Source organism: Quercus suber, unplaced genomic scaffold, assembly GCF_002906115.3.
Source record: "Quercus suber isolate HL8 unplaced genomic scaffold, Cork oak 2.0 scaffold_451, whole genome shotgun sequence".
NCBI lineage: Eukaryota > Viridiplantae > Streptophyta > Magnoliopsida > Fagales > Fagaceae > Quercus > Quercus suber.
In genome coordinates, this window is record NW_027069902.1 from 27,748 (window position 1) to 48,810 (window position 21,063).

The following is a 21,063-nucleotide window of genomic DNA, read 5'->3' on the forward strand; positions in this document are numbered from 1 at the left end:
ACATGCCAACAAAGCTTAAATATTAGGGTTAGATGCCTTACTTGGTGGTAGTCTCCAATTAGCTTAGCTAACTGCCATATGAAATGTGTAGTTCAACCATCACTAATCGGTTATCTTCTTGTTTTCATACTTCAGCCTCACTCACTCTCGATGTGAGGTGTTGACTAATTGAAAAAGTTTACCTCTAAATTAGTTTGGAGAAAAATTCCTCTAATCCACTATATGATGATTGATAAAACTATCCATGTGTACTTTATGCTCTATTTGTTTTGAAGTAAAATGTTTTCCCTTTTTTAGGTGCTTGTTTGCAGGTAAAATATAGTCAAACTTGTAAAATATTTTTGATTGACTGTAAAATCATTTAAAAAAAGTTGTAAGATGTTTTACCTTTAAAAATTTGGTAAAATATTTTCCAAAAACACACAGTAGCTTCCCTCCCCCATCTGGTTGCAAGGTCACTAGTTTGATGGCTGGAGACACTGCTCCAACAACCAATGTTGTCGGTCTAGTGTCTGGTGACTCCATTCCGTGATCAATGCCAATGCTTCCGTGGCCAATGACTCTACTTCAATGGTCTTGTGGCAAGAGATGCCTCATTGACAATTGGTGCTGGTGGTTTGATGGCCGAAGACGCCGCACTGTTGACTAGCGTCGATGGTCCTATGGCCAGAGGAAACACACCACAACCAATGCTAGAGGTCTTGTAACCGAAGACACCATTTTGTCGACTGGTGTTGGCAATCCAATCACTGAAGATACCATTCCAACAATGATCTTCAGTAGTCTACTTGTTAGAGCCACTGCTTTGATTGCTACTTCCAATGGTCCGGTCTTTAGACCTCCGACACTAGTAGAATTGGTGCTAAGCCATCGGCTTTTGTGATTTGCTTGAAAAATTTTACTTGTCATACCAAATACTTGGAAATATTTCACTTCAAAATAAACAAAGCTTTAGTCTCATGACCTATTTAATGAGTCATATAGCTTGTTTTAAAAATACATGTGGATAGTTTGACTACGCAATATAATGTGTAAAAGGAAATTCTTCCAAACTAGATTTTTCCCCGCCTAATACTAAGCGTATCAGCCTTCACGCTCAATATTATGTATTATATAGTATTTTTGTATACTTTCCATTTCACCTTGATAAATGGATAAGTGAGATATATAGTTATTCTCCTTTTACTAAGAACTTCACCCAAGTAAATCTCCATGTGAAAGTATCACTTCTTGAATAGTGCCTTAAATTTGATAGTGTTTCAGTCACAACGTGAAGCAAATAACGCCATACCATAAAACGTAAGGAATTACGGGGTAAAACTTACAAAAGGAATTTTGAAAAATTCATGCTAAACAATAACATCTTAGATTATATAAATAAATTTACAACTAGCTAGGACTTGGAGAATACACAAAAGTATTTTAATTTACACACCAGAAAACTTTTGAAAGAAAAAAAATACTAATTCTCATCGGCCCTCTTTGATAATCTCACCAAGCATAGGTTTAGAAGCATTTCCTGGTGAATTCCCTAAATCGCCCACCATGCTTGCACTAGCTGATAATGAGTTGTAATAGCTAGTATCGGTTCCTATAGTTGCACCCCCACTCATTGTTGTAACATTGGTCACATCATCGTATTTCCAGTCAGTCAAATATCCTGGCCATGAAGTTACAATGCTTACTTCAATATCTCCCGAAAGCATTGCCACCACACGCGACATAGATGGCCGTAATGTTGGAGATGCTTGAGTGCACAAAAGAGATACTCCTATCTGTCGTTTTACTTCTTCCTCATTGAATTCTGATAATGCAGAGTCCACAAGGTCAACTTCACGATTGTTTTCATGCAACTTCCAAGCCTGAGAAAGATGTGTGTTACAAGAGCAGCTTTACAATATTGTATCATGGCGGTCGCAGTGAGTGATCAATTTGTTTCAGTGAATCAACTTTCTATAGGTTCAGAATATAGTACAGAACAGGTAGAAGTGAGTAATCCAATGGCTTAGAACTTTAAATGAATCTAAGGTTTCATAATGAAGTATACATGTATTGGTAGTGAGTATTCTAATTGTTTGAATGAATAAGACAACAATGTTTTACAGGGGATCTAGATAAAATCCAGTTATTTTCCCTAAACTCATCCACAGGCTCATTTTGTGAATCTAACAATCACTCTATTTTAAGAACTCTATTTTAAATGTTTTGGGACATATGGATGAGTGATAAATCAAGATTAACACATTCTTCAATATCAAAGAAAGTGTAAAGTTCAAAATCATGATCATCACAGAATTATGAATATATAAGAACTAACCAAACAAAATAAGACTTAAGTTTTATCTTGGAATTCATGAAATAATTTTGAAAGAGGCTATTACATAATGTTGGTCACAAAAAAAGTAGGCTTTTACTAGGGTAGGTTTGGGTATGGAGACTCATTTCATTTCCTGTTATGTTGCAAAGTGGACTTATTTTCAAATACACTAAATTAGCAATTAAAATTATTCAGCTTCCTTTGGACGTCCAAACTTTCCTCTTCATTTTTATCTATTTATTTTTGGCAAAAAAAATTATTTATTTCTGATAAGTTATGATCCAGGTTTTAATGGTACTTCAACTTTTGGCAGAAGTAAAAAATATATAGTTATGGATGGATCATGACTGTCACAAACACAAAAAACATGTCCAGATGAAAAAAAAAAAATGCTACTGAAACTTTTTGAAGGAAAAAAATTCCATCCAATTGAAGAAAGATCATAAATATATGGAGCACAAAAATACTGTGCATACCCATTCAAGCAGATATATCTCTTCTTCTTCCAGGCTTGAGTCAGCATTTGGCCTCCCACTGACAATCTCAAGAGCCACAACACCAAAGGCAAACACATCAGCCTTCTCTGTAAGGTGTCCACGCATTGCATACTCCGGTGCGAGGTACCCACTATATCAGTAATAATCACACGCAAAGTTTAGAACTAACATATCTAAAAATAATAAAATAAAATAAAAGGATTATGTAATTCAAAGAGACAAGGTGACACGCTATGCCTCTAGGGTCTTACATGGTCCCTGCAACGCGAGTGCTTATGTGGGTCTTTTCATCATCATAAAGCTTGGCCAAGCCAAAGTCTGATATTTTGGGGATGAGATAAGAGTCAAGAAGGATATTACTAGCCTTCACATCTCTATGTACAATTCGAAGCCGTGACTCTTCATGAAGATAAGTTAAACCTCTTGCTACACCCAGGCATATGTCAAAGCGTGTTGACCAATTGAGATTCAAAGTTCTATTTCCTGTCTCATGCAAGCATACAAATTTAATCTACATGGTATAAATAAATAGTTATACACGTACAGCAACAGCAAAGATGCTTTCACATACCAAATAATGCTTGATCAAGACTTTTATTCTCTAGATACTCGTACACAAGGAGTCGCTTATCTCCCTTAATGCAACATCCATCCAACTTCACAAGGTTACGGTGTTGCACAGTAGATATAGTAGCAATCTCAGTTATGAATTGGTTCTTTCCTTGGTGTGATGTTACAGACAGTTGCTTCACAGCAATTAGTCTCCCATCATTGAGTGTTCCCTAATACAAAGTACCAACAAAATATTAAATATATATATATATATATTTAAATAATTACACATCTACATATGAATTTAATCCATTAAAGTAAATTAAAAATGACAGTTTGACCAATTAGGATGGATGTCTTAATATATGTAATTTACACTTATTATCTTATTGATGGCTCAAGTCAAACAATATGTAAAACAAAATAACATAATATCCATTTATATATACAATTATAAGGATAAAACTCAAAACATTGTAGTTACTTTATGTTTATCTACACTGTAAAGATGTATGTCCAATTTAATCATTTTCAATTTTATGCATCCTTTTCTCACAAAAAAAAAAAAAATTTCTTGCCTCCTACCATTCATAGGAAACGTATGAGCATAGATTTCCTTCATTTGGTCCAAAATGTCGATTTTTAAAATAAATAAATAAGGAAAATGTTTGGCTCCAAACATGTTTGGGGATAATTATTAAGTACTTTCGGAGTATCATAAATGCATGCTCCCCCCTCTCACATGAATTGTGAGTCTCACAATAAATTTTCCCATATTTGAAGCATTGGACTCCAATCAGCAATAGAAAAATAACATTTGTCATTGTCATATGCAATGTAAATGACTTACTTAACTCAATCAATCAAGTGAGTCACATGCATTGTACATAACGAGGCACATGTCATATTCCTATTGTTGGTCAGAGCCAAACCTTGTCCAATGAATAAATAAACCTTGCTTTCTAGAGTGTTTTCCATCCAACGATACATTCAATACAGTAAAAAAATTATTAAGTATTAACAACAAAAAAGATCATCTTTTGGATCCCATTTCATAGATAAGGTAAACAACCATAGAAATTATAAATAAAATAAAAAAATTTAGCGTTATTTGATGCTCCTACCTCCTAGCAATTAAATTAGTAACAAAAAAAATTTAATTTTGTTTTCTTATGACTTCAATTATTTTGGTCAGAATCTTCTAAATCCTAATAGTATAACATTTAGGAAATCCTTTATTCAAGCCAAATGTTATGACTAATTAAAAATTCTATACCCTTCACAAAATGTAATTACTCATCTAATGGTGCCCATTAATATCAAATCTAATAAACGCAGAGCCTAGTCCATTTTTAAAATTTTTTCTTAAAAAACTGCTCAAGCTTTAAACCATCCATGAGGACATTAAATTTATGGAATCGTCAATTCATCATTTTAAGCGTAATTTTTTTGGAGTGTGACTACTTAGAAGGGTTCAGCTTACATCTAGTTAAAAATTTAACTGGACATCTCCTTTGCTTTTATTAAACTAACAAACGGCTGAGATTAAAAAAGAAGTACACGTCATTTTAAAAAGAAAAGATAGACCTCTGAAGCAACAAGGCAGTGGTTCCTTCAGAGTTCAGTGTTGACTACCAAGACGATGAAGGGCCTCTTCAAATCCAAGCCTCTAACTACCCCTGAAATCGTTTGCCAAACTCGAGATCTTTTTCTCTATGAAGAGAAGGTTTCGTCTTTACCATGCTTTTTCCTACTCGGATCCAGTTTAGTTACGCCTGATTTAGTGACTAGGCTACATGATGTGAAGGTTTCATTCTTTGCCAGTGAAATCAAGGGAAATTATTTGAATAAAAGAATCGAAAAAAAGATCTGAGACATTTTTTTTCAATGTATTCTACTTCTTCACAGAAACTCAAAAAGAAAAAAAGAAAATATTCATAGATTTAATCACATACAGGGTTTTAACAAGTCTTTTTTAGCTTCAAGTCTCTATTTATGTCTTTGATTTTGGAGGTCAGTCAGCAATGATTTTTTAATTCAATCCAAGGAATAGCGTGGACTGATAAATTAGAAACCAAGGCCTTCTCTCTTTCTTTTTTCTTTTGAGACTGAGATTTGGCCTTTGGGATTATGCTTACCATACTTTGTGGATCCTTTTTGGACTTCTTTTAGTTTATCTGAAGAAGAAAAATAAAGACATTGACGAAGACAGATCTCAGGCTTTCTGCAATTAGCATTACCCTTATGTCAGTGTGTTTTTTCACTCAAGGACCTTGCCAGGCGTTAATTTGCCCAAAAGAAAAATGACGTGGCTTTACTTTTAATCTCAGCCGTTTGTTAAAAAGTAAAGGAGATGTCCTGTTAAAAAATTAACTGGAATGGTGTGATGTTACAACAGACAGTTGCTTCACAGCAATTAGTCTCCCATCATTGAGTGTTCCCTAATACAAAGTACCAACAAAATATTAAATATATATATATATATATTTAAATAATTACACATCTACATATGAATTTAATCCATAAAGTAAATTAAAAATGAGAGTTTGACCAATTAGGATGGATGTCTTAATATATGTAATTTACACTTATTATCTTATTGATGGCTCAAGTCAAACAATATGTAAAACAAAATAACATAATATCCATTTATATATACAATTATAAGATAAAACTCAAAACATTGTAGTTACTTTATGTTTATCTACACTGTAAAGATGTATGTCCAATTTATCATTTTCAATTTTATGCATCCTTTTCTCACAAAAAAAAAAAAAAAATTTTTTGCCTCCTACCATTCATAGGAAACGTATGAGCATAGATTTCTTCATTTGGTCCAAAATGTCGATTTTTAAAATAAATAAATAAGGAAAATGTTTGGCTCCAAACATGTTTGGGGATAATTATTAAGTACTTTCGGAGTATCATAAATGCATGCTCCCCCCTCTCACATGAATTGTGAGTCTCACAATAAATTTTCCCATATTTGAAGCATTGGACTCCAATCAGCAATAGAAAAATAACATTTGTCATTGTCATATGCAATGTAAATGACTTACTTAACTCAATCAATCAAGTGAGTCACATGCATTGTACATAACGAGGCACATGTCATATTCCTATTGTTGGTCAGAGCCAAACCTTGTCCAATGAATAAATAAACCTTGCTTTCTAGAGTGTTTTCCATCCAACGATACATTCAATACAGTAAAAAATTATTAACGGTTTTCACAGACCCGGACCGTTCATTGAACCGTAAAAGGAAGAGGTTCAAGGTTTTTAAGGTCAAACCTAGGTCGAACCGAAGTTGAACCGTGATGACATCATAATTAATTTAATAATTATTTAGTACAAAAATAATTAAAATAAATATGTAAAATTATGTAATATTGATGAAATCAATATTTATAGAAATTCAAATATATCTTAATTCAAGATAAGATAATATTTCTTATAATTTGTTGCATAGATTTAGTAGATACTATCTTAACTATTTAAAATATTTTAACAAATTATATTTAAAATATAAAATTATATAACTAAATAATTTAAAAATTTATTGAAAAATTAAATAATTGAAAAATTAAATACCCAAGTACAACCTCCATTCAGAGAGGAAAAAAAAACCCCACCCCACTCACGTTTTCCAAGATAAAAAGAAGAGAATAAAAAAGTTAAAACAACTCAAAAGTCATTGAAATCTCATGAGATATAGCTTTTAGGTTTAAAGTAAATAATTCAAAATATCTAACACCACTCACGTTTCCCAAGCCAATGATGATTTACCAAACCCTCTTTTGTTTTTTTTCTTTCTCAGTTTACTTTTGCTGACAGAGTAAGGCTTCGTCTCTTTCTCTCCCTCATTTCTCAGTCATGATCTTCATTCTCAAACAAACAGAGCTAAAGGCCAGGTGCAAAACAAATCCTCTGTCTCTCACCCGCTTATCTCTCTCTCTCTCTGCCGCCTCTCACTTTTTCTTTACTAGATCTGGTGGACAGTGAGTCAGGGACTACATTTTTTTTTTTTTTTTTTTTCTCAGCAGATCGCCAGATCTGATATGTCGTGTGAGAGATCTTGGCTTAGAAGACGCCAAACCCGTGTCCGGTTTTCAAAACCGGGCGGTTCGACCGCGGTTCGAGGGTTCACAGAAAAACTGATATTTTCGGTTTTGTTACTTTAAAAAACCGTTTTGATAAACGGTTTACGGTTAATTCGATCAGACCGTACGGTCCGGTCCGGATTTAAAAATCATGCTATTCACAACAAAAAGATCATCTTTTGGATCCCATTTCATAGATAAGGTAAACAACCATAGAAATTATAAATAAAATAAAAAAATTTAGCGTTATTTGATGCTCCTACCTCCTAGCAATTAAATTAGTAACAAAAAAATTTAATTTTGTTTTCTTATGACTTCAATATTTTGGTCAGAATCTTCTAAATCCTAATAGTATAACATTTAGGAAATCTTTATTCAAGCCAAATGTTATGACTAATTAAAAATTCTATACCCTTCACAAAATGTAATTACTCATCTAATGGTGCCATTAATATCAAATCTAATAAACGCAGAGCCTAGTCCATTTTTAAAATTTTTTCTTAAAAAACTGCTCAAGCTTTAAAACCATCCATGAGGACATTAAATTTATGGAATCGTCAATTCATCATTTTAAGCGTAATTTTTTTGGAGTGTGACTACTTAGAAGGGTTCAGCTTACATCTAGTTAAAAATTTAACTGGACATCTCCTTTGCTTTTATTAAACTAACAACGGCTGAGATTAAAAAAGAAGTACACGTCATTTTAAAAAGAAAGATAGACCTCTGAAGCAACAAGGCAGTGGTTCCTTCAGAGTTCAGTGTTGACTACCAAGACGATGAAGGGCCTCTTCAAATCCAAGCCTCTAACTACCCCTGAAATCGTTTGCCAAACTCGAGATCTTTTTCTCTATGAAGAGAAGGTTTCGTCTTTACCATGCTTTTTCCTACTCGGATCCAGTTTAGTTACGCCTGATTTAGTGACTAGGCTACATGATGTGAAGGTTTCATTCTTTGCCAGTGAAATCAAGGGAAATTATTTGAATAAAAGAATCGAAAAAAAGATCTGAGACATTTTTTTTCAATGTATTCTACTTCTTCACAGAAACTCAAAAAGAAAAAAAGAAAATATTCATAGATTTAATCACATACAGGGTTTTAACAAGTCTTTTTTAGCTTCAAGTCTCTATTTATGTCTTTGATTTTGGAGGTCAGTCAGCAATGATTTTTTAATTCAATCCAAGGAATAGCGTGGACTGATAAATTAGAAACCAAGGCCTTCTCTCTTTCTTTTTTCTTTTGAGACTGAGATTTGGCCTTTGGGATTATGCTTACCATACTTTGTGGATCCTTTTTGGACTTCTTTTAGTTTATCTGAAGAAGAAAAATAAAGACATTGACGAAGACAGATCTCAGGCTTTCTGCAATTAGCATTACCCTTATGTCAGTGTGTTTTTTCACTCAAGGACCTTGCCAGGCGTTAATTTGCCCAAAAGAAAAATGACGTGGCTTTACTTTTAATCTCAGCCGTTTGTTAAAAAGTAAAGGAGATGTCCTGTTAAAAAATTAACTGGAAGTAAGCCGCACCCGTGTGTCCAATAATTATTTTTGACTAAATTACGTTTTAAACATTATAGTTTGGGCTGATTGCAATTAAACCCCTAAACTTTAAAAATGTTTCAATGAACACCTTGATCTTTGAACAACGGCGTTTTACAAACATATGTTCCTAAACAATGGCGTTTTACAAAGATTAATGTCACTCAAAAATGACAACTCATTAACTTAAAACAAAAACAAAAAAGGGAAATGCGACATTATTTTGGACTTTCCAAAATGCACCATTTTGGACTCGTGTGTGTAAGTAAACGACGGCATAGAAAATATTATGGGTGACAAAGTAAGCCCAAACTCATTTGCCTACCCAAACCCACCCACTCTAATTGAACTCAAACCCACCCAATTATTAGTTGGATTAAATGGGCATCAACCCAATTAGACCCAGTGATTATTGGGTTTTAACTAAAAACCCCCCATTGGAGCCCATTTAACCCAAAAACAATATACCCAAATTCAACCCAACCCTTTTCATAAAATAATTAAAAAATTAATAAAAAAAACAAAGAAAGCAGTATATGAACAATTAAAGTATAAACAATTAAGTAAACAACAATGAAATTGAGCTTCCTTCTTCTTGATCTCCATTTTCTCAGCCACTAAATAGACCATAATTTTAACACACGAAAAAAAAAAAAAAAATTTTGTTTTTTGGCAATGACAATTCTCACAAATCATTCAAATCCATTGACCTACATTTTAGAAAAATAATAACAACAACAAATTGGCCATCGGATTTGTACGAAGCCCGAAGATTTGAAGAAATGCGAGATGTACGAACGGAATGTGGATTGACGATACGAAGTTAGAGGATTCATAGCACGATTGTGTGGGAAAATGTGGTTGAGATCTCTTTCGACAAATCACAGAGCTCTGAGAGAGAGAGAGAGAGAGAGAGAGAGAGAGAGAGAGAGAGAGAAGCTCTGAGTAATGGCGTTTCGTTTCGGACTGATCCATTACAAAAAAGGAAGGCCGAAATTTCTAATCGTTAAATGCCGAAACTCTTGCCCAAGATTTCGGAGACCAGAGCGATGAGAGAGGAGAGAGAGAGTTTGTTGGATTTTCGGTTTTTTCTTTTTTCTTTTCAGTGAAGATAGAAAGAAATGTTGGGAATACGGCGTGATTTACTTTATTTGTTGGGAAATTTTATGAAAGTTTTGAGCTTGAAATGACATTTCTTTGTATTTGTTACACTGTTTGGTTGCCAAGAAAGTGAGAGAAAATAAAAAAGAAAAGAAAATATTTTTTTATTTGAATTTTTAATATAATGGCGAAAATGCACTTTTGGTCCCTACATTTTGGACCTATTCTCAATTTGGTCCCTAAATTGATTTAGCTCCTAAGTCAGTCCCTGATTTTTAAAAATCGTTTTTAAAATAGTCCTTGCCGTCAACCCAGTGACAGAAAATGCTGAGGTGGCAAACGGAATACACTGTTTGCTGACGTGGCTAATAAAATAATAATAAAAAAATATATTTAACATTTTTTTAATGCCATGTCAGCATTTTCTGAATTAAAAAAAGCCACGTCAGTTTAATTAAAAAAATAAAAATAATTTATATTTTTCAATTTCAATTTAATTCAAACTAAATTTAAAAAAAAAAACTTTTAAATCTAATATTATTATTATTATTATTATTANTAACACTCGTCCGTGTCATGCCCATGATCTCTATGGAAGCGGCAATATTTATTCTTATTGCGCTTGTTAGGATCTCCCTTCATCTTCTCTGGCCACTTCAAGGAAGGATCATCATTGATTTGCATGAGCACTTGATCGAGAGGGGCATTCAAAGGTGTGTAATTCTGATTTCTTGCTGATGGGCATGCCTTTCTATTATCCCTGTCTTGATCCTTCTTATCTTCTGTTCGTCCCTTCTTTGTATGAGGCCCTTGATCAGGGTGACGTGTGGGGTTGGCTTCCATTCTTTTAGCTCTCTTCCTTTTCTTAGCTATGATTGCATTTTCGGCGTTCATAAAGTTTTGGGCTGAATGGATGAGTTCGGCCATAGATTGGGGCTCTTTTTCATACAACTTGTGAATGAATAAGTCTGAGTTAACCCCATTGCGAAAGGCTGCCAATAGTAGCCTGTCGTCCACCTCGTCTACTATTAAGGCTTCCCTGATGAAGCGTGTGATGAAGGAACGCAGGCTTTCATTCTCTTCTTGCTCTATGGTCAGCAAACTGGACGAGGAACGTTTGTGTCTCTGCCCCCCAATGAAATTATTAACAAATAATTTACTTAACTCCTCGAAAGGACTCACAGAACTACGGGGTATTTTGCTGAACCACACTCGTGTTGGCCCCTTAAGTGTGGTAGGGAAAGCTCTACACATAATCTCGTCCGGAACCCCCTGGAGATGCATTGTAGTTTTGAAAGTGGCGATATGATCGAAAGGATCACGCGCTCCATCATACAAATCCAAGGAAGGCATTTTAACTTTGGAGGCAAGGGATGGCCATTGATGGAAGCCGTGAGAGGGGAATCTGTTCAGTGAACCAAATCCTCTACGGGATTCGTCCTTCTCATGTTCTCCTTCATCTCGTCCATAACCTTCCTCATTTGATCCATCTCTTTCTCCAAGTATGGCACCCTTTGCAAAGTGGTGCTCCTTGGATGGTTTTCGGACTCAGCATTTCCCCTTCTATCTTCTTGACTTTGGGCTTGTTCTTCTACATGCCCTTCACGACGCTACCTCTCTATCTCCCTAGTCAACTCTTGATTCTGACGAGTTAACTCTGCCATGGACTGTATGTGTTGGATGGAAGAAGGCTGCACGTCAGGCGCTGATTGGCGATATCGGTTGGGATGGCTAGAAGCATCCCTACTCTCTTGGTGGCCTGGGCTAGTGGCCCTTGATCTAGTCTGAACCATACAGCCTTTTGTCGGAGAAGAATAGACTGTCAAACTTAAAGTTTTCACAGATAATACCTATTTCCCACAAACGACGCCAACTGATGAAGAACAGAATCAGTAGGTTGCAAAACTCGGCTTCGATGAGCTTAAAGTGGTAGCGAAGGCCTGAAAGATAAACAAAATATCAAAGAAGACTGGGGTGGACCAGCCTAAGACCCTCCGATGACTAAGTTAGTATCTTCTCTCGAATGGAGTTCTAATTGTATTGGGAGTAAAAATCTCAGAATTTCATATCTTTGTTTGGTTCAGACTGATCCTTATATAGGGGACTTTGGGGCGGTTTATTGGTTCAATAACTTCCCCCAAATTTATGGAATCCGGACATAACTTCCTTAACAGCTAGAGAAATCATAATCGCCACTGGAAGTTACATACTTGGGAGGAATTGGTGGCGACGAACATCGGTTGATTAACCGCTTTAGAATTTACTAAGTGTTGCATGGTCGTCCATGTGCAATGCCTATGGACGACTCTTTGTTCTGCTGTCGTGTGGTCGTCCATGTGCAATGCACATGGACGACTCTTTTGACTTGATTACGAGCTTTATGCAATTGGTAAATATTCAGGGACGACATCTCTGGACGAATCTGAGATGGCCTGGTGGTTTGGCCAACCGGTCATTATGGACGACTTAGTTGGACGAACCATAGATGTAATTTTTTGTTATCCCATCAGGTTTTATAAAAAAAATATATATATATAAAAATAATTCCAAAGAAATGTAAAAGGCCTTTTTTAAAAAAAAAAGAAAAAAAAAAGAAATTGTGACTTTTTGAATTGTAGAAATATCATTATTTTAAGTTACCGTGTTTATAGATTTCATTATTAAGTTATAAACATCTAAATTAAAGTAGATGAATATATAAATACAAAATTATATGTAAAGTTACAACCGCACAAGATAAATATGTATAGATAATTTTATTTTATTTTTTTGATTACTCATGAATCATTATTTCATTGTTTACTTATAAATATCTAAATTAAAGGTTTTTTTTTTTTTTTTTTTGAAAAGAAAAATCTAAATTAATATAGATGAATATGTAAAGGTAAGATTATATGAAAAGCTAAAAAATATATTTTAATTTTTAAATAATGGAGTTTTTAAGTCACCTTAAATGGGAAAATGTTTTAAAAAATATATAAGAAAAATTGGAAATAAAAAATAATGACATGGCTGTTGATGTGGCCTAACGTGAGCATAACAACATTAAATGCTACGCTTCAGTAATATTTAATCAAAGAGAATATAAAAGATAATAACTTAAAACAAAAAACTAAATTGCATCAACCCAAAGTAGAATTCTAATTAACAAAAAAATTCATCAACCTAAAGAATTGATGCAATAAAAAAAAATCAAACAAAAAATGAAAAACAAATTGAGAGAGAGAGAGAGAAGTAACCTTTTTGTATGAGAAAACTGTGTATGGAATGAAAAAAAAAAAAAAATCAAATTTATAGTAAGATGTTGAGAATAAGAAGAGTCAAAATAGAGGAAGATAAAAAGGTAGAGTAAAAATGATATTAAGGTAGAAAATAGTGGAGAGATGAAGAGGTAAAAGGGAGGAAGAGTTTTGGAAAATTAATAATTAAAATAATGGTTAAAAGATATTTTAATTTTTAAATAATATAGCTTTTAAGTCACCTTAAATGAGAAAATTTTTAAAAAATATATAAGAAAAATTGGAAATAAAAAGTGATGACATGGCTTTTGATGTGGCTCAATGTGGACGTAACAAAATTAAATGTTATGCTTCAGTTTTTAGTAATATATAGATATAGATGCCTATGTATACAAGAAATGATACACTGCATTTTATACTCAACCTAATATGGAGTATGCAGAGGCCACCTCTGTAGTCGTTAATAGTGAGTTCCATAGCATCACATAAAGGAAAGAGTTCCATTTTTCTAATATGTAGAGAAAACTGAAAGAAGTTTGACAACTATCATGTATGTGCAACATGATTTTTGGCTTACCCTTATCATCATTGGCTGGTGGTTTTCTCCTTTGAACAATATAGAAAAACCTATGAAGCACGGGTGCGTTTCGGGACTTGTGTGCGGGTGCGGGTGCGAGTACGGGTGCAGGACTAGGCAAATTTTGAAAAAGGTGGGTGCGGGTGCGACGAGACTCGACGATTAAAAAATTATTAAAAATATTTTTATTTATATATTTTATATATTGCTAAGCATGATTTTTTATATAATAATTTTAGAAAACTCATATAATAATAATAATAATAATGTACAAAATAAAGAAGGGGGCAGATGTGGCTCATGTACTAGTGGTTCAGACGTTCAGTGGCTTAATGTAAAAAAAAAAAAAAGAGGGAGGAGACATGGCTCATGTGAGAGGCACAAAAAACAAAATAAGCCTCTACCCAAAGAATTTAACAAATGTTTTCGAGAAAAAAAAAAAAAAAAAAGAGAACAGAACGACAAAAAAGAGGATGAAGAAGCAAAGAAGCAGAAAAGAAGAAGAAGAAGAAGAAAGGGGTTAAGCTTAATAGTTAAGCCGGTGAAGACAGCGACAGCGACGTATCAAATCCACCGGTATTTTCGGTTTTAAGTTTTTTTTTTTTTTTTTCTTCTTACAGGTCAATTTCCTTTTTCCAACTGAAATACATCGATATTCGGCCGATACGATCCGGCCATTTCGGTGGTTTTGGCCGATACGGCCCAAGTCTGGCCGATTTGAGCCGCGTCGGCCCATCCATGTGGTAGGACGCGGCCCAAAGCGGCACGGACGCGCGGTCAGCAGCGTCCCTCCCGCGTTGCCGCGTCCCGCCGAGTCCGACGCAGGTGCGGCTCCTCCAGAGCCGCGTCCGTGCATCCTTGGACGCATCCTTGAGAAAAACATGAAAACAGCCAGAAAGCTCAAAACTCCAACACCAACAACGAGACCCACAACCAGACCAGTCCTATTCTTGTTGCTGCTTGGAGGTCTATTACTGACAGTGGGTGTAAATTCTATACCAAGGTAAGATAGTCAATAACATGGTACTAATATCTGAGGAAACCAGTACCTAATCTTTCTAACTTGCCGCTACAGTTTTTGCACTTTATTACCTGGGGTAGCACTGTGATGGCTGAAATATAGAAGGCCCGTAAGTACATTGAGCAGGTACGCAGCAAGTCCCTTTTCCAGCCCAATAGAGATGGATTTCAAGGTAGTTTTCTGATACCTGAACCGCATTATATTCCTTCTGAACAGCTACGAAAGAGGCACCACCAGCATCCTTTCGTATGTCAAAATCCTTTAAAACAAGATTCCCCTAGAGTAACCAAATTCAAAAATTAACAAAATAAACAGGGACGATAATAGGGAGATAAATTTTTAGGAAAATTGGACCACATCAAAGGCTTCATTCAAAATCTTTATCATGATTATAGACATATTTTCGATATCAAAACTATTTTCATTTGTAAATTAATTGCAAAAGTAGTGAAGAAATTACAGATGGTCAAAGAAAATCTGAGGCGCCAACATAGAGAACCTCTAGTGGTAAATTTTGAATTAATTATATAATCTCAATTATAAATATGCATCATATTCAAGGGAAATTTTTGCATTGATAAATTTTTACATGCACTCTTTCTTTTTTGTTAAGAAATGTACACTTAGATTATCATCATAATCCCTAGTCATGGTCATGGTGTGTGATTATTAAACCACACAATTAATGGTTAACAAAAGAAAGTAACACTTATTTACTAGGGTGAATAAACATTTTAGGCAATGCAAAGTGCAAATTTTATTTTAAAGAAAACACTGTAATTCTAAAACAATTTGATGAGATTATGAAGACCTGTATATAAATATCAAAGACACGCCTCCCAAGACTTTTCCATGTGTTAGAGTTATCAAAAGCTGTTTCTGCAAACTGGAGGCTCACAGTGTAGTTTCCATTCTCGAGCCCTAAGCCATAGTATCTTAATGATGAAGCAGAGAGTTGAGCTGTTTGGAACAGCTCTGAGTCTAAAGTATTTGTGAATTGAGATAATGAAAGCCTTGTATACTGAGCATCATTGCTGCTGCCAAAATATCCAACATTGCTAACAGCCCACCTGTCTGTGTCAATCACATAATATGTAGCTGGACCAAGTGTCTCATTATCCCACTCATACACAATCCCATTAGAAGAGGTAATCTGAGGACCACCACACTTAATTGCAAAGTTAGAATCTGAAATCAAATATAAAAAAAAAAAAGCACTCATTGATGTTTAAGTTCAGAAAAGGTGATCAAATTTGTGTGCTCATAAGCATGCTATGCATTTCAATAGTGGACATAAATTAATAGTTGAAAAATAGTTTAACTATCCGTAAGTTGAATGTGAGACTTAGTGCTAAGGACAAAATATTGACATATTCATACCCAAGATTTTTAAATACTTTTTAATGATAACCAGTAAAGGGTTCTAGTCAGAGGTTCATTGACCTTGCAATTTTTTTCTAAAGTACATCACACTGCCATTGAAAATTACTGAATTGACACTAGAATATAGCTATGAGCATTGCCAATTTAGCCCTTAAAAGGATAGATCCAATATTCATGTGTACTAAAAATTTGGAATGCTTCCTCTTAGTACTGTGTTCATATCAATATTTTGTAAGCATTTGAAGTTTCATCACTTCGTATTCTTCTTAAAAACACCAACCCTAAAGTATAATCTTCTCGTTGTTTGGCCTCAATACCTACTAATGCTTTCCAATCTTACAATCAAGTGTGATTTTTAAATTGTACTTACATCTTCCAGTGCCTCGATTGCAAGGAAAGCCACGTTGAAGACAGTTCAATCCTGAAGGCAAAACACTAAAAGAAAAGAAAGGCACTTAGGCAAGAAACATGGTGTTTAACGACATGAAACACTAGTTATCAAAGCAGATATATCTGATTCATACAAATATTATTATTAGTATTAAGTTTTCATTCATGTAATGAGAAATGATCTCTTGGCAATATGCTCATAAGCATTCTCCTAGAAATACTAACCCATCATTGCCCTGTGATGAAATGCTCATAAGCATTAAATAGTCTCCCCTTTACTCTCCAGTCTCCGAGGTATCAAATCAACTAATTACTCTAAATTTTTCCAAATGCTTTATATCAAGAGAACATAGATTAGATGCTCATTTGACCATGTAAATCTCAGCAAGATGATATAATCGGGCTTGACCCATTCTAGTTAATAAAATGAATTCTTTAATTTCAATATTTTGGTAACTGATGACTCCTGAATTGTTGGAGCTGGAAACTCTAGTTGCCATGCTCAGGATCTCCACGTGTGAGGTAAATATTTTCTTCGTCTTCTTTCTGTTCAAATTCCAGCAAATTTCAATTGATTTTACATTTTTCTTTTGTCACTTCCTAACAACAAACACTGACCCTACCTATCCGAAAACTTAACAATAAATCCCAAATTAGTTTGGTATCATAGCTTTTGTCCTCATCAGACGCCCATTGGTCCACTCCTTTTAATGGACATGTTTAAGTAATTTACATGCTAGACGGCAGCTAATTGCTTTTCTATCTATAATCTACTGCTAGTAAAACATAATAATTCCCATAAGTAGTGTGTTGATGATAATACACACTCCATGTAAAACGAAAGTTCAAAAACAAATGAGAGGACAAGTTACCATGTTGAAAGCTTCATGGCTATCAAAATCTAACAGCTTCTCCATCATAATTGACAAGATACTAATAGCATTTTAAACTAGATTAAAAATAGCAACTTGTTTCATTATGGTAAAACTCAACAGTTAAAATAAGAAAATATAGCATTGAGAAATTTACCTGCTGTTTGAAGTTTCTATTGTGAAATTGTTGGCAACTAAATTACTGCATGTTATACATCATAAGATTTGAATGTCAGTTTTTATTCAAGAGTATCAGTTTATGGAATCTCAGAAAAATAAATTTATTATAAATTTCAAATACAATAGTATACATACAGTTGCAAATTTTGTTGACTGACCCAAGAAGGAAAGCTTCCCTCTAAATTATTGTAAGACAAATCACTGCAAGCATGACATAAAAAGGATGTTAGATACCTACTCCATTCATTTGGTAAACAATCCCTTGTTCAGTATGAAGAGCAGAAGGTAGAAGATGTTAAAATGTAATTTGTAATTGACAAGTGGCTCCCTAATGGCTTGTTTGGAAGTTTAGAGAGGGAGGAGAGTAGAGGGGAGTAGAGGGAAGGAGAGTAGTGGGGAGGAGAGTAGAGGAGAATGATTCACCTCCACCTTATTTGGATGTTTTTAAAATTAATAAGGGAGAATGGAGTAATTAGTCACTCCCCTTGTGTAATTTTGTTAATATAATAAGGGTAAATTAGGTAATTTACTTTGTCAATAGTTTATGTACTCTACTCCCCCTCCAAATCTCTCCAATTTGGGGGAATTAAAATTGGGGGACTAGAGGGAGTCCAAACCCCTCCAAACTCCCCCAAACCCCTTCCCCTCATTCTTTAAAAAACTTCCAAACAAGGTAATTGCATTACTCTCCCTCCCTCTACTCTACTCCCTCTCCTTTTTTAAACATCCAAACATGCCATAAGTGTCAAAGAAAGAAGCAATTGAAATCTAGGTGTCAACAAATGAAGAATTCAGCAGCAGCAAAATTGAACAAGCATGCAAGTATACACCTCATGGACAAGTGTCAATTAAAGAGAAATGAAGCAAACTCAAAATGAAGCAAAATTCTGTAGTACTCTTGAAGCTTGTAGTCATCCTAAGCTCCCAACACATCTATATATAGACGTGAGTTGTAAAATGATGCATGTAACATCCGGAAAAAGAACAACGAAAATTACAATGAAATATTTGTGCTGCAATACTTTGTTTTTCCTTCATATCTAGCATAACAGTAACATCTCTACAAAAGTTGAAAACTAAATTCTACTCCTAGCCATATAATTAAGAATTTGCACCCAACAGAAGAGGCTAGTTCTGGTGATGAAGGTTCAGCTGATGCAACAGTTCCCAACTCTGCAGCAGAGAAGATGAAAACGGTGGCGTATTGATATCCATCACCTACATATGCGCACCGTATCATTAAAACCAAAACTCTGCCGTTTAATCTCAGAGTGTTTATGATCTAGCCAAAACGCAGCGTTTCATTTAAGTCATATTATATTTTTGCCTAAAACTCTGTTATTGCACACGTGAAAGAGGTGGTTAATTAGTTATAACCACCTCCGAGATTTAAGCGCTCTCTCGTCTGTGATTGTATATAAGCATATCAGAGTCTTGTAATGGTAACTGGTTTAACCATTTTAATAAGATTACTAGAAGTTTCTCTTCGGCTTTTCTCTTTGATCAATTTCTCTCTGTGTTTTTTTACATACTCTTTCACGGTACTAAGTTAGGCATTAGTCAAGTGACACTGATGCTTTAAAACAAAATTTTGAAACCACATTATTTAAATCCAGAACCTCCATTATTCCATGTTTTTTATGCCATGCTTGTTTATGCTATCAGCTGAACATGGAGATCCATGTATCTAGCATGGCGTCACTCTTTTCTGACTATAAGATTAGGCCAATACAATTAATCCAGTGGTGATACAGACTTCATTCTTTTCTGTAATTTCTTGCTTCTAGATATTGAGTATATAGAACCCTCCGGTCAAAATAAATAAAGGAAAGAGTTATCATTTTAGGGAATCACTAAATTATTACATAGAGATCGTATCTTTGATTAACCTGAGTGCACTATATATAAATGTTCACTTAGCTAATACAAGATTTTGGGATGTGGTAAGGTTTTCCTACCAAGATACCACCCCAAATAGCTTAGTGTTAATAAGAGATCAGTGTTATACTATCCCCTCAACATCAGATAAAATATAACTCCTTGTATATATACACCAGAGATTCATGGTATTGGGTTTGTTTGGAGTGTGTTGGGTGATGCCAACTCTGTTGTTGAGTTACTAGCTTGCTAGCAAGGTCAATCGGAATGATTATATATGGATGGCTGTCTTCCATTGTTTGATGTGGTGTAGTTGGAGGGAAAGAAATAACATGAGCTTTGAAGATACAAAGAGGACTATGCTTGATCTTAAGTTATTCCCTTTTAGAATTTTATTGGACTAGTTGTCAGATCTTTATTTTTAGTTGTTGATTTGCTAGATTTATGTAATTTCATGATTGATTGTATGTCCTGTATACTTCTTGTATATATATTTTTTAAATAAATAAAAAAATAATGAAAAATTTCTTATAAAAAATATATATACATTAGAGATTCAAAAAAGCCTAGTATACAATGAACAAATAAGGAACTTTTCCCAATTAATAAGCTAATTGTTAGCTAGGCATCTCCATTTTCATTTTAAATGTGTCAGAATGTTGTTAAATGTAAAGAATTTCTAAAATACTTACATGTTGAGAAGAGACGCACTTTTTTGTGTAGGCAGAGCGCCGTTTAACTTATTATTTCCTAGAAACCTGATAATGAACAAAATAGTACATGCTTCAATACAATAAAAAATAATATTGGGATGTATAACATGCAATTGAGAAAATGAGGTATATTACAAGTAAGAAAGCGAACTCAAATTGAAAAGCGAGTTTGGAATTTGTCCTGTTATATATTGTTGAAACTCAAATCCCTAAAAAAGTTTTAAAAAAATTATTATTATTATGTATTGATAAAAATGCTATTATCACATGGTAGTGTGATACATAAAACTAGCTATCTACAAGAAGTAATTAAAAATTATAATCTTTATGCAACTACAGCGAGTAAAACATAAGCTAGATACACCATCCCTACAAGAAATAAGGAACAAGAAAAGCAGGACCTAGGTGGGGCCCCCCTAGGTCCAATTTTTTTTTTTTAGTTATAATATTTTTCATTTTTGTAATTAGGCCCCTTCCAAAACCCGAAGCTCTCTTTCTTCACAATAAGTCTAACTAGCCTTATCCAAATAGTAACTGTCTAACCAAAAAATTTAATAAAAACAATAAAAATATTTAGAATGGTGATTGTATTTTAGCAAAAAATATATATATATATATATTTTACCACAAAAAAAATCATGTGTTATTAGCTAGAGCACTCACAGTAGTGAAGCTAAATAGCTATATAGCTATTTTAGCTTCACTAA

The 21,063-nt window shown here is 34.1% G+C and overlaps 1 pseudogene; it reads right to left on the bottom strand.

The window, feature by feature from the left end:
* Window positions 1–1,469: 1,469 nt before the first annotated feature.
* LOC111995128 (probable LRR receptor-like serine/threonine-protein kinase At1g56130) overlaps window positions 1,470–21,063 on the bottom strand; it is a 28,672-nt pseudogene continuing 9,078 nt past the window's right edge.